The sequence below is a fragment of the Ambystoma mexicanum genome, chromosome 13, assembly GCF_040938575.1.
Source record: "Ambystoma mexicanum isolate Mex_15411 chromosome 13, UKY_AmexF1_1, whole genome shotgun sequence".
Classification (NCBI taxonomy): domain Eukaryota; kingdom Metazoa; phylum Chordata; class Amphibia; order Caudata; family Ambystomatidae; genus Ambystoma; species Ambystoma mexicanum.
Window position 1 is genome coordinate 764,473,418 of NC_090938.1, and position 18,099 is coordinate 764,491,516.

The window sequence follows — 18,099 nt, forward strand, 5'->3', positions numbered from 1 at the left end:
CCCATATCTCTGGGTGATCTGGGCACTATATCCCTGGGTAAGCTGGGCACTATATTCCTGGCTGACTGGACCCTGTATCCCTGGGTGAGCTGGGCACTATATCCCTGGGTGAGCTGGGCACTATATAACTGGGTGAGCTGGACCCTGTATCCCTGGGTGAGCTGGGCACTATATCCCTGGGTGAGCTGGGCACTATATACCTGGCTGAGCTGGGCCCTGTATCCCTGGGTGAGCTGGGCACTATATGCCTGGGTGAGCTGGGCACTATATGCCTGGGTGAGCTGGGCACTATATCCCTGGGTGAGCTGGGCACTATATACCTGGCTGAGCTGGACCCTGTATACCTGGGTGAGCTGGGCACTATATCCCTGGGTGAGCTGGGCACTATATACCTGGCTGACTGGACCCTGTATCCCTGGGTGAGCTGGGCACTATATCCCTGGGTGAGCTGGGCACTATATAACTGGGTGAGCTGGACCCTGTATCCCTGGGTGAGCTGGGCACTATATCCCTGGGTGAGCTGGGCACTATATCCCTGGGTGAGCTGGACCCTGTATCCCTGGGTGAGCTGGACCCTGTATCCCTGGGTGAGCTGGGCACTATATCCCTGGGTGAGCTGGGCACTATATACCTGGCTGAGCTGGACCCTGTATACCTGGGTGAGCTGGGCACTATATGCCAGGGTGAGCTGGGCACTCTATCCCTGGGTGAGCTGGGAACTATATACCTGGCTGAGCTGGACCCTGTATACCTGGGTGAGCTGGGCACTATATGCCAGGGTGAGCTGGGCACTCTATCCCTGGGTGAGCTGGGAACTATATGCCTGGCTGAGCTGGACCCTGTATCCCTGGGTGAGCTGGGCACTATATCCCTGGGTGAGCTGGGCACTATATACCTGGCTGACCTGGAACCTGTATCCCTGGGTGAGCTGGGCACTATATCCCTGGGTGAGCTGGGCACTATATACCTGGCTGACCTGGAACCTGTATCCCTGGGTGAGCTGGGCACTATATCCCTGGGTGAGCTTGGCACTATATCCCTGGGTGAGCTGGACCCTGTATCCCTGGGTGAGCTGGACCCTGTATCCCTGGGTGAGCTGGGCACTATATCCCTGGGTGAGCTGGGCACTATATACCTGGCTGACCTGGAACCTGTATCCCTGGGTGAGCTGGGCACTATATCCCTGGGTGAGCTTGGCACTATATCCCTGGGTGAGCTGGACCCTGTATCCCTGGGTGAGCTGGACCCTGTATCCCTGGGTGAGCTGGGCACTATATCCCTGGGTGAGCTGGGCACTATATACCTGGCTGACCTGGAACCTGTATCCCTGGGTGAGCTGGGCACTATATACCTGGCTGACCTGGAACCTGTATCCCTGGGTGAGCTGGGCACTATATCCCTGGGTGAGCTTGGCACTATATCCCTGGGTGAGCTGGACCCTGTATCCCTGGGTGAGCTGGACCCTGTATCCCTGGGTGAGCTGGGCACTATATCCCTGGGTGAGCTGGGCACTATATACCTGGCTGACCTGGACCCTGTATACCTGGGTGAGCTGGGCACTATATGCCAGGGTGAGCTGGGCACTCTATCCCTGGGTGAGCTGGGAACTATATACCTGGCTGAGCTGGACCCTGTATCCCTGGGTGAGCTGGGCACTATATCCCTGGGTGAGCTGGGCACTATATACCTGGCTGACCTGGAACCTGTATCCCTGGGTGAGCTGGGCACTATATACCTGGCTGACCTGGAACCTGTATCCCTGGGTGAGCTGGGCACTATATCCCTGGGTGAGCTTGGCACTATATCCCTGGGTGAGCTGGACCCTGTATCCCTGGGTGAGCTGGACCCTGTATCCCTGGGTGAGCTGGGCACTATATCCCTGGGTGAGCTGGGCACTATATACCTGGCTGACCTGGAACCTGTATCCCTGGGTGAGCTGGGCACTATATCCCTGGGTGAGCTTGGCACTATATCCCTGGGTGAGCTGGACCCTGTATCCCTGGGTGAGCTGGACCCTGTATCCCTGGGTGAGCTGGGCACTATATCCCTGGGTGAGCTGGGCACTATATACCTGGCTGACCTGGAACCTGTATCCCTGGGTGAGCTGGGCACTATATACCTGGCTGATCTGGACCCTGTATCCCTGGGTGAGCCAACACATACACATACAGTAAATAATTTAAGAAGCAATAATCCCAGGAGGGGCTTTCCAGTTATTCCATCAATCAAATCAGTAATACTTAAGACGGAGGATGACTTGTATCCTGACGATCCTCTGGAAACTAGAAGAAGAGTAATTACGATGACAAATTCTATGAACAATGAACCTGAGCTTTTGTTGGTGGTGAAACAAGAGAAAAAGTCCTACTGTAGAGATCGTTATGACGATATTCCTGGGTGAGCAGGGCACTCTATCTGTGGATGAATTAGACAGTACATCCCTGGGTGAGCTGGGCCCTATATCCCTGGGTGTGCTGGGCACTCTATGGCTGGATGAGTTGGGCCCTATATCCCTGGGTGAGTTGGACCCTATATCCCTGGGTCAGTTGGGCAGTATATCCCTGGGTGAGTTGGGCACTATATACCTAGCTCAGCTGGACCCTATATATCGGGGTGAGCTGGGCACTATATCCATGGGTGAGCTGGGTCTCATATCTCTGGGTTAGCTGGACCCCATATCTCTGGGTGAGCTGGGTGCTATATCCCTGGGTGAGCTGGGAACTATATCCCTGTGTGAGCTGGGAACTATATCCCTGTTTGTGTTGGGAACTATATCCCTGGGTTAGTTGGAAACTATATACCTGGCTGAGCTGGACCCTATATCCATGTGTGCCTTGGGCACTATATGCCAGGGTGAGTTGGGCCTATGTCCCTGGCTTAGTTGGGAACTATATCCCTGGGTGAGCTGGGCACTATATGCATGAGTGCTCTGGTCACTCTATCCTCCCTAAATCAAGGCAAACGAAACTCGCAGATCTGTTGCCCTCTATCTGCACTCGTTCACAAAGGAAGCACCATCATTCCAAGTGTGTAGGCAAATGTAATGGGTGTGTCATGGCAGTGCCATTAGATCCTGTCGCAAAGCTTCACACATGTCTACAACATGTTTTGGAACCATTTACCAGGTCCTTTATCTAGTGGCCTAGCAAATGCTTACATTAGGTATTCTGTAAGCAGTGGCCTTGCTTAGTCAATACTCAAGAGATGCCTTCCATTTTGACTGTAGCTGGAACTACCACCCCAATACCACTGGAATTGGTGGGTGGTGGTCAAGTCTTAAATGCTACATGAACAGTTACACCCCAGGGTACTTTCACGTTTTCCTTAATGTGTGGTTTTGCATAAATTCCCCTGAATCCAGGCTGACCGTGGGCTGACCTCTGCTGGGTGTATTTCTCCTCCTTTTCACTGGCCCTTGAGCTGAAGCCTCAGATCATAAGAGCTCTATTCCTCCTCCTTTCTTCTCAACAGTTGTCCCCTTCCCTTGGTTTTCTTGACCTAGCCTTCCTCCACTGATGGTCTCCCTGCCTCCTTCTTTCTGACTCTTCCTTGCCCCACTCATCCCTTTCCCTCTCTGCCCTCTGTTCCTTGATGTGGCTCTTTACCCTGTTTATGTTGATGCCTCTCATCTCCTTCCTCAATTTCTAGATGTCCTTCTTCAGCCGCATCTTCTCCTCTTTCCAGAGGTTTTGCCTTTTCCTCTTCCCTTCTAGGTAGATGTTTCACCTCCTCCTCTCCATCCTCTCTAAATTGGCGTTTTGTCTTCTCTTCCTCTCTTTGCTCTCTATCTCCTCCTCTTCTTCCTTTCTAGTCGGAGGTTTCACCACTTTGTCTACTTCCTCTGTAGTTAGATTCTTCACTTCCCTCCTCCTCTACACCCTCTCCAGGTGGATGTTTCACCTCCTCTCCTTCCTTTCTAGTTAAATGTTTCACCTCCTCCTCATCCTCTCAAGATAGATGTTTCACCTCCTCCTCTCCATCCTCTCTAGATAGATGTTTCACCTCCTCCTTGTCCTCTCTAGATAGATGTTTCACCTCCTCCTCTCCATCCTCTCTAGATAGATGTTTCACCTCCTCCTCGTCCTCTCTAGATAGATGTTTCACCTCCTCCTCTCCATCCCAGATAGATGTTTCACCTCCTCCTCGTCCTCTCTAGATAGATGTTTCACCTCCTTGTCCTCTCTAGATAGATGTTTAACCTCCTCCTCGTCCTCTCTAGTTAGATGTTTAACCTCCTCCTCGTCCTCTCTAGATAGATGTTTCACCTCCTCCTCGTCCTCTCTAGATAGATGTTTCACCTCCTCCTCTCCATCCCAGATAGATGTTTCACCTCCTCCTCGTCCTCTCTAGATAGATGTTTCACCTCCTTGTCCTCTCTAGATAGATGTTTCACCTCCTCTCCATCCCAGATAGATGTTTCACCTCCTCCTCTCCACCCTCTCTAGATAGATGTTTCACCTCCTCCTCTCCATCCTCTCTAGATAGATGTTTCCCCTCCTCCTCTCCACTCCATCCTCTCTAGATAGGCGTTTAACCTCCTCCTTGTCCTCTCTAGATAGATGTTTAACCTCCTCCTTGTCCTCTCTAGATAGATGTTTCACCTCCTCCTCGTCCTCTCTAGATAGATGTTTCACCTCCTTGTCCTCTCTAGATAGATGTTTCACCTCCTTGTCCTCTCTAGATAGATGTTTCACCTCCTCCTCTCCACCCTCTCTAGATAGATGTTTCACCTCCTCCTCTCCACCCTCTCTAGATAGATGTTTCACCTCCTCCTCTCCATCCTCTCTAGATAGATGTTTCCCCTCCTCCTCTCCACTCCATCCTCTCTAGATAGATGTTTCACCTCCTCCTTGTCCTCTCTAGATAGATGTTTCACCTCCTCCTTATCCTCTCTAGATAGATGTTTCACCTCCTCCTCTCCATCCCAGATAGATGTTTCACCTCCTCCTCATCCTCTCTAGTTAGATGTTTCACCTCCTCGTCCTCTCTAGATAGATGTTTCACCTCCTCCTTATCCTCTCTAGATAGATGTTTCACCTCCTCCTCATCCTCTCTAGTTAGATGTTTCACCTCCTCGTCCTCTGTAGATAGATGTTTCACCTCCTCGTCCTCTCTAGATAGATGTTTCACCTCCTCCTCATCCTCTCTAGTTAGATGTTTCACCTCCTCCTCTCCATCCTCTCTAGTTAGATGTTTCACCTCCTCCTCATCCTCTCTAGATAGATGTTTCACCTCCTCCTTATCCTCTCTAGATAGATGTTTCACCTCCTCCTCTCCATCCTCTCTAGTTAGATGTTTCACCTCCTCCTCTCCATCCTCTCTAGATAGGCATTTCACCTTTGCTTCCTCTGTTTTCTCTCTATCGCCTCTTTTCTCCATAGATTGTTCACCTTCTCTACCTTTCTGCTTTTTGAACATGTCTCTCTTCCACCTCTTCGCTTTCTCTCCCTTGCTCGGACCTCTCACTCCTCTCTCCCACCACCACTTCTCTGCTCCACCTTCCTCTCCACTCGTCTTGCTCTGAATTCACCAGCAGTCTTTCAAGTCCCACCACTGACCATCTGGTCGTCTCTCCTTTCAAACCCAGCTCACGGTTTTAATAGGCTTTGTGATTTGACAGTTTGGAGATGCTGTGCACCAATCAGGGTCAAGTATTTTGATTGGCAGGAAATTGGGCAAATTATATTGTACGCTGGGTCACTGTTGAACTCCTCTCTTTGTTTGACACCAGCAAGCTTTGCCCACCTCGAGTAGAGCTCACGTGCAGAGCACCAGCGCCGTCACGTTTGCACGTGTTCCTTTCGTTATCATGTGGTGCGCATCCATGGCTGGTGATGCCCTGTAAACACGGGCCCTTGAAGGCCATGTGGACAAACGAGGGGTTCTGAAGGAGCCATCTGGGACTTTATGTATAAGGCTAGCCATGGGGTGGGGGTCCTTGGACATCCCCTGTACATAGGGTGACCAGATTTAAAAAGTAAAAAACCGGCACGGGGCAACTAACACAAAGGTAGGACTGACTCTTGAAAATGGCTGTCAAGGCATTACACTTCAGTAGCGTATGGAGGAGAAGGGTGTTTAAGTATTATTGTTCAAAGAAACACATAATTAATTTACCACAAACTAACACTATAGATTAAATTGTATAATGCAGCATTTCTTCTGTGGGAGATTGTGCATTTCTTGTTTGCCAACTATGAAGTCCTGCTACAAAAAAACCAGCACCACTGCAGTTTCCAATGTAAAGATAATCTTGAAAAAGGGGAACAGAGCACCAAGTACCGGGACAGTCCCGGCAAAACCTGTTGGATCCGCCTCACGTCCTGCATGCGCGGTGACGTGTGACGCACGTTAAATAAAGGGCCTGCCCTGCCGGAAGGCAGGCAGCTCCGGGCACGAGCCCACCCAGGCGTGTCGTGTCCTCTTTGTGAGCTCCCGGATCACCACAGCTGGGCATCAGATGCAGGCCCTGTTTCTTTCTCTCCAAGCCAGCAGCACCAGCAGCGAGAACTTCACAGACGTATGGTCACCCTACCTGTGCACAGCCTTCTGGCCAGCATCGTGGAGCATGCAACAGCCTCTGGCTCCAAGGGTCCCCCCCAAATATCACCCTCTAATCTGTCACGTGTGACTTCACCACACGCTCTCCATGACCGGTTAGTCGTGGGTTTCATGCGGCATCGTGAAACACCCTTGCTGGTGTCGGTTTCATACGAGCCCTCCGTTTCCTTGTGTGTCTCCAGTGGTCTAAGTGTACGTAAAGAAGTAGTGGAACTATGTTCCCTGCTGGCCCTCCCACGCTGTCCACTAAGCCCATCGCCACGTCCCCTCCCATGTGCAATACAAACCACATACCTGGGGGTCCTGACTTCCCTCCATTCCACCAGGGTCGGACTGGGCCATGCAATTGCTGCGGGCACCAATAAAAAAGTGACCCACATTTGCGAATGGCAATTCAATCCTTTTGTGGCTCTGTTTGAATAGTGCCCAAGGGGGAGTTTTTTGATAAAATGTGATGCAAATTGAGCATTTTAAAGAATATTTATTCTGCACACTTAGCTGCGTAGTGAAGTAACTCATCAGATTGTCAAACTGACCCACATAATCCAAAAAAGGGGCCCACATCAGCATTTTGCGTTTTTGGTTCGGCCATGGGCCTATTGCCCTATAGGCCTGTATGAGCCTGCATTCCACCCCCAGCCCTGCGTAAAGGCTGAAAGAAGCAGAGGGAAAGAAAATGCAAAATGCAGACCCCCCCAGTACTTTTATTCATTGTCCCCCACAGTATGCAGCTTTACGAACCCTCCCCTTTCTAATCACCCACCATTTGCACCTGGCATGCTCCCACCTACCCATTCACTGCACGTACAGCTGTGGCTGCAGTATTTTCACGTTAAGTTGCTTAAATGCAAAAGAAAGATTCAGACTACTGCGGAAGCAGGGCTGTGATGGGGCTCTGGAATGGGGTGTGGCCCCCGCCCAATGCCACTCAAAGCATAGCAGCATCCCAGGAGTTCCTCGATAGCTGTGAGGTTGGAGCAGCTCCAGCAGGTCCCAGGTCCAAATCCCCAGGAAGGCAGCACAAGAAACACACGCCTGCTCTTTAAGGCGACGTCGTGCAGGTTTCCACGTATTCCTACGCTTTAATTCCTGCTCCCCTCCAGTCACTTGTCTTATTTTTCTTGTCTTTTGAAATCTTCCTGGCACTGAGTTTCCAGTGAGTGGGTTGGAGCCTGTAATTATTTGACCACAGAGCAATGTAGGAATGTGGTGCGCTCTTGTATTCTCTCAGTAACTGGAAGCTGGCCAGCACTGTGTCAGCTGCTGCCCCGCGGCTCACCTGGATGTCATCTTAATTGTTCTCATGAAGCGTTCCACTTCACCATTTGCCGGCGGCCATATTGTCGTTACTCCAGTGTGCTGCTTGTTTTCTTCTGGTTGAGATGTTTTCCGTTCCATGGCATGGCGCCCGTTATTCGTTTTGATTTCTTGGCGGCCTAGCCTCTGGGTGGCAAGCACTGCGCTGGCTGCTGTCCCTGCTTCAGGATATCTCTGTCAGCCACCTTGAAGTCCTAGACGTCCTAGAAGTTGGCACCGATCTCCTCCCAAGGAGTTTTGCTTAGTTGGGTGTTCTTGACTAGGAGCGTCGCGTCACATCACCGGGCATAGTAGGCATTGCGCTTCTTTGACTTCCACCAGCTCATGAAGTCATGCAAATCATACTTTTTTCAATCTAAAAAGAGCTTTGGTTTTGGTAATGCCTTGGTGTCCCCATGAGTGAGTTGTATGGTCAGGGACAGCAGGTAGTGCCTATAAGATGGGGGTCTCCCTCAGCAATCAACAGCTCGCCTCAACATTCATGAAAGCTGGAGGGATTGTCTTGGTTTCGGTTGTGGGGTGAGTGTACACTTCCAGAATGAGTTTCCATCGCCTCCCTCTATGCCTTCTTGTAGGCATTTCTCCTGATGGGTCACTGCCACTATTTCAGGACAGGTGACTGCTATCCGTCTGGTGCGTCCAATTATTAGTCGCGCATTCGCGTGACGAGTTAGGGATGGGACCTTCATCGTGGACACCCAATAGGAGCACTGGATCTATCCGAGTGTGATTCCAGTGTCTTCAGACCTGCCCTTGCCCTGCATTTGCAGACGTACCACAGATCCTTAATCGGTTGGGCCGGAACCAGTCTGAGGGAAGCTCAACCCACCCCAATTTCAGGTGGTCAAGGCACCTGCAACTTTGTAACTGCTTGAGTGATTCATGGGCAAAAATGTTTTCACAGGTTTAAAAGGACAGGGGACCGTGCGGAGGAGGCCGCGCGACCAACTTCAGTTGGGATGATTCATGTATGCAAATATGTTCTATGTACAGCGCCTAGGCGTAAGCGCTACATAAATAACAAACCATTATCATGATCATGGTTCGCAAGATCTTGAGGGGGTGGCAGTACCTCTTTGCGCTAGGAATAGTGAAGGTGCAAGCCCCCCACACCTCCCCGTCATACTCACATCCTTTCTTGCCTCCTGCAGGGAATGCTCCAAGCCCCTCCCGTTGTGGTGTCATTTATTTCACTTATCTGTGAGGCGGGAGATCCACGCCTCACGAGCGACATGCCACGGGGGAGCTAAAAGGCAAATCAGCCTGGTGTTTGCAGTGTGTTATGTTATCCAATATGTATACTGCGCCATCAGCGCCATAGTGGTCTTACCTCCCTTGACCTTGTCCGAGAGGGTTACCTGTCTTTATACCGCAATCTTTATAAAGAATGAACATATATCGAATATTTTATAACATGTTTTGTAGAGAATACACTTTTTTTGGGGTGGGGGGGTGGAGGTTGTTAGGGAGATTTCTCACACAAGTGCAAAATTCCCTCTACCTTAGAGCCCTCCAGCTCTTTTGCTATATTTTGGGACTTTGAACTTTTCCTTTTCAGTGTGTTTTACTTTTGTGTTCTTTAGTTATGGAGTTTTAAAACAACTCCATAGGCATCATCTTTTTCTGTGTGTCACACAGCACCTTCAGTGCAGTGGCACAGGGATGTCTTTCAGACTTCCCAAGGTTTAAATACCTTCTCTGGGACTGACTACTGTCTCCCAGAGCATGTCAAGTTAAATTGACTTTACTAGTCTCTTTAAATTTACTGACCCAGCACACACTATCTTACTATAGAGTGCTGGAGGGGTTGCCTAACAGTAAAATGTTACCCTTTCCTACTTTAAATGGCTGGTGGCAGTGGTTGAGATCAAACTACCGTGATTTTTCGCGACCGCTAACAACGGTAGCTAAAAATCAGGTCAGCCATGTTTTTCAATATGGCGCCCAAGAACTATCTGTAAAAACAGACTCTGGTAATCTTTTTTCACCATTTCTTTTAGGAAAAGTCCTTCTTGTGTTTGTCTCTGCGCGCCAAACCAGGATTGGTCTCTTTGTTCGTTATCCTTTGGCAGGCTTCAGTGCTGAAGCCCTCCTCTGGCGCCTGAGTGTCTGGGGTGGACAGGATGTGAGGGAGGTGCCCGAAACTCTCTGTGCTTAGTCTCCTAGGAGACCTAAATGCACTGTGGTGTGATTGGCTGGCCGGCTGTCCGACAAGGACAGCCTCCCTGCTGTGTGAGTGACAGCCAGGCTGGAATGAATGGGGGAAAACTGTTTAAAAGTAGGTCTCTGTGACTTGGAAAGCAGAGTCGACCACTGGAACGAAAGAACCGAAGACGAGCTGAAGGAAGAGGACTGCTGCAACTCCTGGACGACCGGTGAAGCCCTGCTGCAGGTCTGAATTGCCTGAAACTCCAATCAACAGAGAAGCCCTTCAAGGTTAACTTCTTCCCTTGAGGTTGGTGGGAACAACCAACTCGCATGCCACCTGGACACCCTCCCCATCTGGTTGAATTTTCATCAGAGTGCTGTTGAAAACCGGATAGCCAGAGGGAAGGAAACCAGCTTGTGGACTTTAAGGCACTCACACCTTAAACCGACGTTTTGCCAAGCTTGTGGCCTCATCCCTGGGCAGTGCAGGAACATTCCCGACGTCGTCCTCCTTGTCCCCACGACTGAAGCTCAGGAACAGCGACATCTGCTCGAACTGCCAGGAACAACTGCCTCAGCTACAGCTCTTCTTCACTTTAAAGGTACTTTGCAAACACGGTCCGGAAATCTTTTCGGCCACGGAGAAAGTGTGTGAAACTTTCCCGACTTTGAAGGCTTGTCCTTCCCTAAATATTCATCAAACTTTTTGCCTAGTCAAATTTTTCTAAAAACCGTGGCAAACACTTGACCGTTTACTACCAGAGCTGTACTTTCCCATATAAAGACTCTGAACCATTGACTTTGGGCCAGGCCTATGAACTGAATTGCTAGTTGTAGTTTACTGAAACCCTTTGCCCTGCCTATGAAAGTATTTGTGCTGTTGATTCTTATAACCATGTCTTTCTACCCCTTTGAAAAGTATCTGAAGTGCCATTTTGCTCCCACTTCAGGGGAGTTAAACTTGTTCAGTTACTTACCGGTTGTGTATTTGTGGTTTATTAGTGTCTGATATTGAGCTGCTCTTGCTAGTGTAATGTTTTCAAACTGACTGTGTAAATAAATGTATATTCTTTTACCAAGATACCTTGAGTAAGTGCCTATTTGAATCACTGTATTTGTTGGTCCTTTGTGTAACTTGTTCTACTGCTCCCTTAAACTCTTGGGAGAAGTCTGGCTGCTCAGCCATCGCTACCACATTACTGTGTAGTACAGGCTTGTACCAAAGGTGAAATTGTGCTTACACTTGTAGTCTTAATTGCATGTACTGTCCCAAAGGGTCAAAGGTGTAGCCGGGATTGTCTAACAAGTGGGGCCTGAAGGTAATGCAGTTGGGCCCACAGCAGTGAAATTAACATCTGTAAATACCCGCACAGCGCTGCTGATTGGGCATTTACAGATTTTGGGTGGGCCTTGCCCGCTCAGGCCCCACCCTGTCTACGCCTCTGCAAAGGGTACTGCATGTGATTCTGCCTAACACCCCTTGAACTCTTGTTTCCCACCCATAAAAACCCACCCGACCGTTTCCAAAAAATATTTAACCCTCTACCTCACCCCTAAATGCATTCACTATAAAAATGTTTGTTATAAAATATTCAAAATATGTTCATTCTATATAAAAGATTTGATATAAACACGGTATACCGTCCGCGAGGTGGCATGTTGTGACCCCACCAGGGTGTTGTCAAAACGTGGACTGTGGACAGTAAGGGAGAGGGTTGGGAATGTGGGCAAGCCACACATTAAGTCAGTAAGGGTGAAACACGTGGGATGAGGGAGGAGGTGACGTGCCTGAGGTAGCAGCAAAGTGTGTCCACCTGTGACCAGTTTTCAGTGAGGGGGAGAGAAGGCTTCAGAAAGGTTCAGAACTGCTTAAAGCAAAGACTTTGCTGTGATGGCAATGGTGTCCAGTCAACTGGTCGACAACAAACTGGTCGACTGCAATTTGGTCGACACCATTTGGTCGAATGCCAAATGGTCGAATTTTTTTTTTTTTTTATATATATATATGTGTTTTGTGGGTTTTCGTGTGGGGAAAAAAAAGAAAAAAGAAAAAAAAGGGGGTTGGGGGGGGGACCCCCCCAAAAAAAAACAAAAAATGGGTAAAAAAAAAAAAAAAAAAAATTCGACCATTTGGCATTCGACCAAATGGTGTCGACCAAATTGTCTGTCGACCAAATGTTTTCGACCATTTGACTGGTAACCGATGGCAATATATAGACCAGATGGAGCATGGTGCAAGGTGTTGTGGGTGTGTGGGTGCGCGATGGCTGTCAAGCATAATCTCCAGACACTCAGGTAAGTCTTCCGGGTAAGTTGCATTATTCATTCTGCATAGTCAGCTTCACCTTGATCTGTATATAGAGAGCTGGATCCACCAGTGCCCACCACCAGGCTACACCCTTCCACCTTGGGTGGAACACCAAGGTCAGTCTACCCCACATGCACATTCTCGTCTAGTCCCCTGATGACATCACACGCCACACTGACATGAATAGGGAAGCAGACACTAGAGTGATGGGCTTGAGATGTGCTCAAGCCTACTCCATTAGAGTGGAGGCTCTCACTAGCCGAGTATGTAAGACACTCGCCAACTCTGGTAGAGTGGAGGCCTTTACTGACTCTGGTAGAGTGGAGGCCCTCACCGATTCCGGTAGAGTGGAGGCTGTCACTAGCCGAGTATGTAAGACAGTCGCCGACTCCGGTAGAGTGGAGGCTCTCACTAGCCGAGTATGTAAGACACTCGCCGACTCCGGTAGAGTGGAGGCCCTCACCATCTGAGTATGTAAGACACTCGCCGACTCTGGTAGAGTGGAGGCCCTCGCCGACTCCGGTAGAGTGGAGGCCCTCGCCGACTCCGGTAGAGTGGAGGCTCTCTCTAGCCGAGTATGTAAGACTCTCGCCGACTCCGGTAGAGTGGAGGCCCTCGCCAACTCTGGTAGAGTGGAGGCTGTCACTAGCCGAGTATGTAAGAAAGTCGCCGACTCCGTTAGAGTGGAGGCTCTCACTAGCCGAGTATGTAAGACAGTCGCCGACTCCGGTTGAGTGGAGGCCCTCACCAGCTGAGTATGTAAGACACTCGCCGACTCCGGTAGAGTGGAGGCCCTCACCAGCTGAGTATGTAAGACACTCGCCGACTCCGGTAAAGTGGAGGCCCTCACCAGCTGAGTATGTAAGACACTCGCCGACTCCGGTAGAGTGGAGGCCCTCACCAGCTGAGTATGTAAGACACTCGCCAACTCCGGTAGAGTGGAGGCCCTCACCAGCTGAGTATGTAAGACACTCGCCGACTCCGGTAGAGTAGAGGCCCTCGCCAACTCCGGTAGAGTGGAGGCCCTCGCCGACTCCGTTAGAGTGGAGGCTCTCTCTAGCTGAGTATGTAAGACACTCGCCGACTCCGGTAGAGTGGAGGCCCTCACCGACTCCGGTAGAGTGGAGGCCCTCACCGACTCCGGTAGAGTGGAGGCCCTCACCGACTCTGGTAGAGTGGAGGCTGTCACTAGCCGAGTATGTAAGAAAGTCGCCGACTCCGTTAGAGTGGAGGCTCTCACTAGCCGAGTATATAAGACACTCGCCGACTCCGGTAGAGTGGAGGCTCTCACTAGCCGAGTATGTAAGACACTCACCGACTCCGGTAGAGTGGAGGCCCTCACCAGCTGAGTATTTAAGACACTCGCCGACTCCGGTAGAGTGGAGGCCCTCACCAGCTGAGTATGTAAGACACTCGCCGACTCTGGTAGAGTGGAGGCTCTCACCAGCTGAGTATGTAAGACAGTCGCTTACACTCGCCGACTCCGGTAGAGTGGAGGTCCTCACCAGCTGAGTATGTAAGACACTCGCCGACTCCGGTAGAGTGGAGGCCCTCACCAGCTGAGTATGTAAAACAGTCGCTTGCTCCGGTAGAGTGGAGGCCCTCACCAGCTGAGTATGTAAGGCACTCACCTTGTACATGGTCAATATTATTATTTCTACAGTGTGGATGCACACCACTCTACGGACAAGGATTGGTGCTTAGAAACTACTACGCTAGTGAATCCGCGCAGTGAAAAAGTATAGTATTGTAACATATATGGAGCAACAGCACTTATAAACCATGCATCATTACGTTTATTTATATAATGCTGACTTAAAAGAACAAGAACAACTTCAAGGTGATCCCAGCTTTGACATTCAAGGGAATAAAGCACAGTGATGTAAAGTGATTTTTTGCAGAATCACAAACTTTGATCAAGTGCATAAAATGGGGTTTGGGTCAATTTTTCTTAGTGTCCCATTTTTCAAATTTAAGAAGCAATCTATATCTCCTGCCATGCCTTCTTTACTTTGCACAGATATACAAAGATGTCTGTATAGTTGTCCTTCAAAAAATCATCTAGTATTGTACGTTCAATAAAGCTACCTAAAAAAAAAACATCAAATCACATAGTAAATCACATAGTAAATCTACCTTACAATATATAGAAAGTCTTTGTAGGAACATGTTGGCCAAAATATTTCAGTCTGAGGCAGTAAAAGAGCACAGCAAAGAGTGTGCAAAATAATTACAAAGCAATCCAGCAATGTATATGAATTAAACATGAAAGTGTGGCATGCACCACAATACAGCATCAAGAGCAAGAAAGGGAAACAGCTGTGTGTATATATGTTTGAACAGTGTGAGCACCACTAATTTACCACGAGTAACGATTTGAGGACCTGCTGAACAGCAACATACATGTAAATATGATTTATTGAACGATTAGTCTGGTGTGTTCATATGGATGCACATACAAGCATATGCGCTAAAATGCAGGACAGGGGTATTCGCATAGATGGATGGGCGCCATGTCTGCTGCAGAGGTGAGTGCGTGATCTCTAAGGCACACGTTTGAAGCGGATCTGCTGTTCCATCGACCAAACTCAATGCAATGGCTGCCATCATGTCTGCTAAGAAAAAACCCCATTCGTGATGTGCAGAGCAGTGATAGTAGTCGTTTGTCATTTATAAAGCGCCTTTATCCCATTAGCATGGCCTCAAAGCGCTTGTGGGGAGAACGCCCTCGGTGAATCGAAGTATGGGGGGAAATTGTCCGAAGGGTTAGAAACCATGTGCGCATTTGGCCAAATAGAAAATGGGTGGGATGGGGTGGTCAGGCATGGGGGTGGGTGCTGAGAGGCAAAGACTTGGGGTCGGTTTGTAAGCAGAACTCATTTTGGAGCTGTACAGTTGTGAAAGGACCATCAGGTGCCATAACCTGGACCTAGTCCGTCATGCTTTGGGGGTGGGGAATAGACAAAGGCAGATTTGGATATAGTGTGTGATGATCTACTTCCGGGTCACGGCTTGGCTAGGCGTCTACATATGACTAGCAACCCGTGGCAGGAGTACAGCTTGGATATTTTAGGCTCACAGGAGTAATGCAAAGTAACTGCTCAGAAAGAACCAAAGCTCATCATAGTGACTGACTACTGCCATAACTCACTCATTAAAGCTCCTGTCTCAGGTAGGCAGAAACAGGGCGACTGGGGGGTTCAAGGCAGGATCTGAGAAGCTCTGCCTGCCTCGGGTTCTTGGCTCACGCCATTACACTTTCCTAGGATATGCAAAGGGCGGCAGAGTGACACTGGCCTGGAAGGGCACCCACTACTTCGCTGCCACTAACAGGCCCCGAATGTGAGCCCAGGCGGCCAGGTGGCACACCAGGCAGGCTGGGAAGTCTGTACACGCCTCTGTGTTTTGTTAGCCAGGGGGAAGTCACCGGCTTTTACCATTGTGTGAAATGTTCGTAGGTAAACAAAGTGTGTGTTTATGCAAAATGGCCGCCGTCCTTTGCTTGCGAGACAAGCAGACAGCTTTGTAAAGTTTTGCATCGATTTTTCTCATCCTCGTTTCACAAATTAATCAACTTCAGGGTGTGGTAGGATTTCTTTTTTTGCAAAATTTCAGCGGGACCAGCACACATAAACACTGTCCCTTTCCAGGAAGATTTGGAATGAACACATCAAAGGGTCGGTACAGACTAGGGTCGTGCCCTGCGGTCATTTGCCATTCATTGCTGCCCGCTGTTGACAAAGGAGCACAGCAAGCCACTTTAATGAAGGCCTAGTAAGCCTGTGACAGCTCCCCAGGGAAGACACCATCACACAGGGGCTGACAGGGTCTCCCAATCCCGACAAAGCCTGACAGGGCTGAGCTGTGGAGGGCACGCCCATCCAGCCCTTGGGAATGCCCAGGCGACTCTGAGTTTTCAAGTAACCAGTGGAGCCAAGAGGCAATACCTGTTCCCGATGTTATGCTTACCCAGTGACGACCGAAACATTGTGTAAGTGTTTGGCAGGAAAAGGCTGTGGTTTGTATTGCACATTACGTAATTGTAATTACACATAACACACAATGTACACTTTTGAGCACGAGGTCCAGGCCCGTGCCACCACACCTCGATGGGTTACCGTCCTTCCAGGTTCCCCCCAAAAGTTACTCATCTACACCCTCTCGCTGCTAGACTATTCACCGTTTCTGTAGGGGAATTGTCCATTGCTCTGTCTGATAGGTGCGTACCCTCGCTGTGGAACAGCTCCGGATTAGCCCAGGAGATGGCACTGTGCCTGATGAAATGGATCCCCCTAACCTGTGCAGAATTCTCCCACCGCCCTGTTGAACCTTTTCTTTGCTATGTCAATAGCTTAATATGAATTCGCCCCACCCATATCTTTCTGGGCAGTATTGCTAAGAAGAACATCTCAGTCTCTCCCCAGTAAAGTGCGATGCCCGCCAAGGATGAACAAGTATCGGCTAGTAACTGTTCTCTCCCTTGTTCCACCAAGTCGTTGCCCCCTAGGTGTATAATCAAAAACTCAGTGGGGGTCGCAGATAGCTACCAAGTTTGCGAGCCGGTTTTGCATCTCAGACAGGTTCATTCCCCTGTATCCGCACCGCGAGGTGATGGTGTTTTAGAAGGCAGTCTTTCTTTTGTCTCTATCAACCTGTTTGGTGTATTATGTGTGACCTTAGTCACCTCTACAAACGAGAGCGTTCTAGTCTCCAAAGCCAAAGATGGAGACATCTCTCTCTACCAACTGCGCTGGATGAAGTGCCTAAAATGCAGAGCCATCTCAAATCCCACATTCACCATTTCACCAAAGTGTGTGATCCTGGACAGATGACTGAACACAGGTCACTGTTGCTTTTCTGCTGGGGTTTTAATATGGACTATTTAAATCCTGTTTTCACACTGATGGGGATGACAGTGAGAGAGCATGGACGCGTGCACTTCTTTTTAATGAACACATGCTAAATGGCCATTGGCGTGTTGCGCGCGCGCCCGCGTGTGTGTGTGTGTGTGTGCGAGTGTGCGTGCGTGCGTGCGTGTGTGTTATTTCGACGTTGATGCCTGCCCAGTGTTGTACATTGTTCAGCTTGTCTGGTGTGTGCTGCTGTGGCTGCCAGTGTTGTGGGAGATGTGTGTCTGTGACATGGGGGGGCAGTTAGTTCATATGTGTGTGTGTGTGTGCCATGTGAAGTTGGCTAAATGTATTTTTGCAAGGTCAGCCGCGGTGGTGGGTTTCCGCTCGGGTACAAGCCCCGGCAGCGAGAGTGGGCCTTGAACTTGAGGGTAAAGGCTACATGCCAAGAAATGGCACGGATTGGGGCAAACCATGTTGAGGCGTGGGGTGGAAAGCGTGATCGGGCAGAGCATTTATGCGGCAAATCGGGCGACATGTCATGGGCTAGAACAAAAGTTCCGCAGGAAACCGTTTGGCATGTTCCTATGTAAGCAGGATGGGTGTGCGCACAGTTATGTGCACACTACATGTAGGCAGAGTTGTGAGTGGGAGGAGGTAGGCGCGCGCCGCAGGCAGCGGAAATCCACGGTATTTTATTTTTTTTTTTAATGTAGGCAGGTTTGCTGGTGGGTGCATGTGTAACAGCCGACAGCCTGCCCCTGCGGCCCCGGATTCTGGACGTGTGCATCTCCCCACACCTTCCCCCGAGATGTGCGCGTTTCCGGTGCCCCTTGCTCACCGCCCCTCCCCCCCCCCGACTTAGCCGTGGGTGGGTGCAGTTTTTGCTCTGGTAAGGCGCCTCCCTCCGTCCCT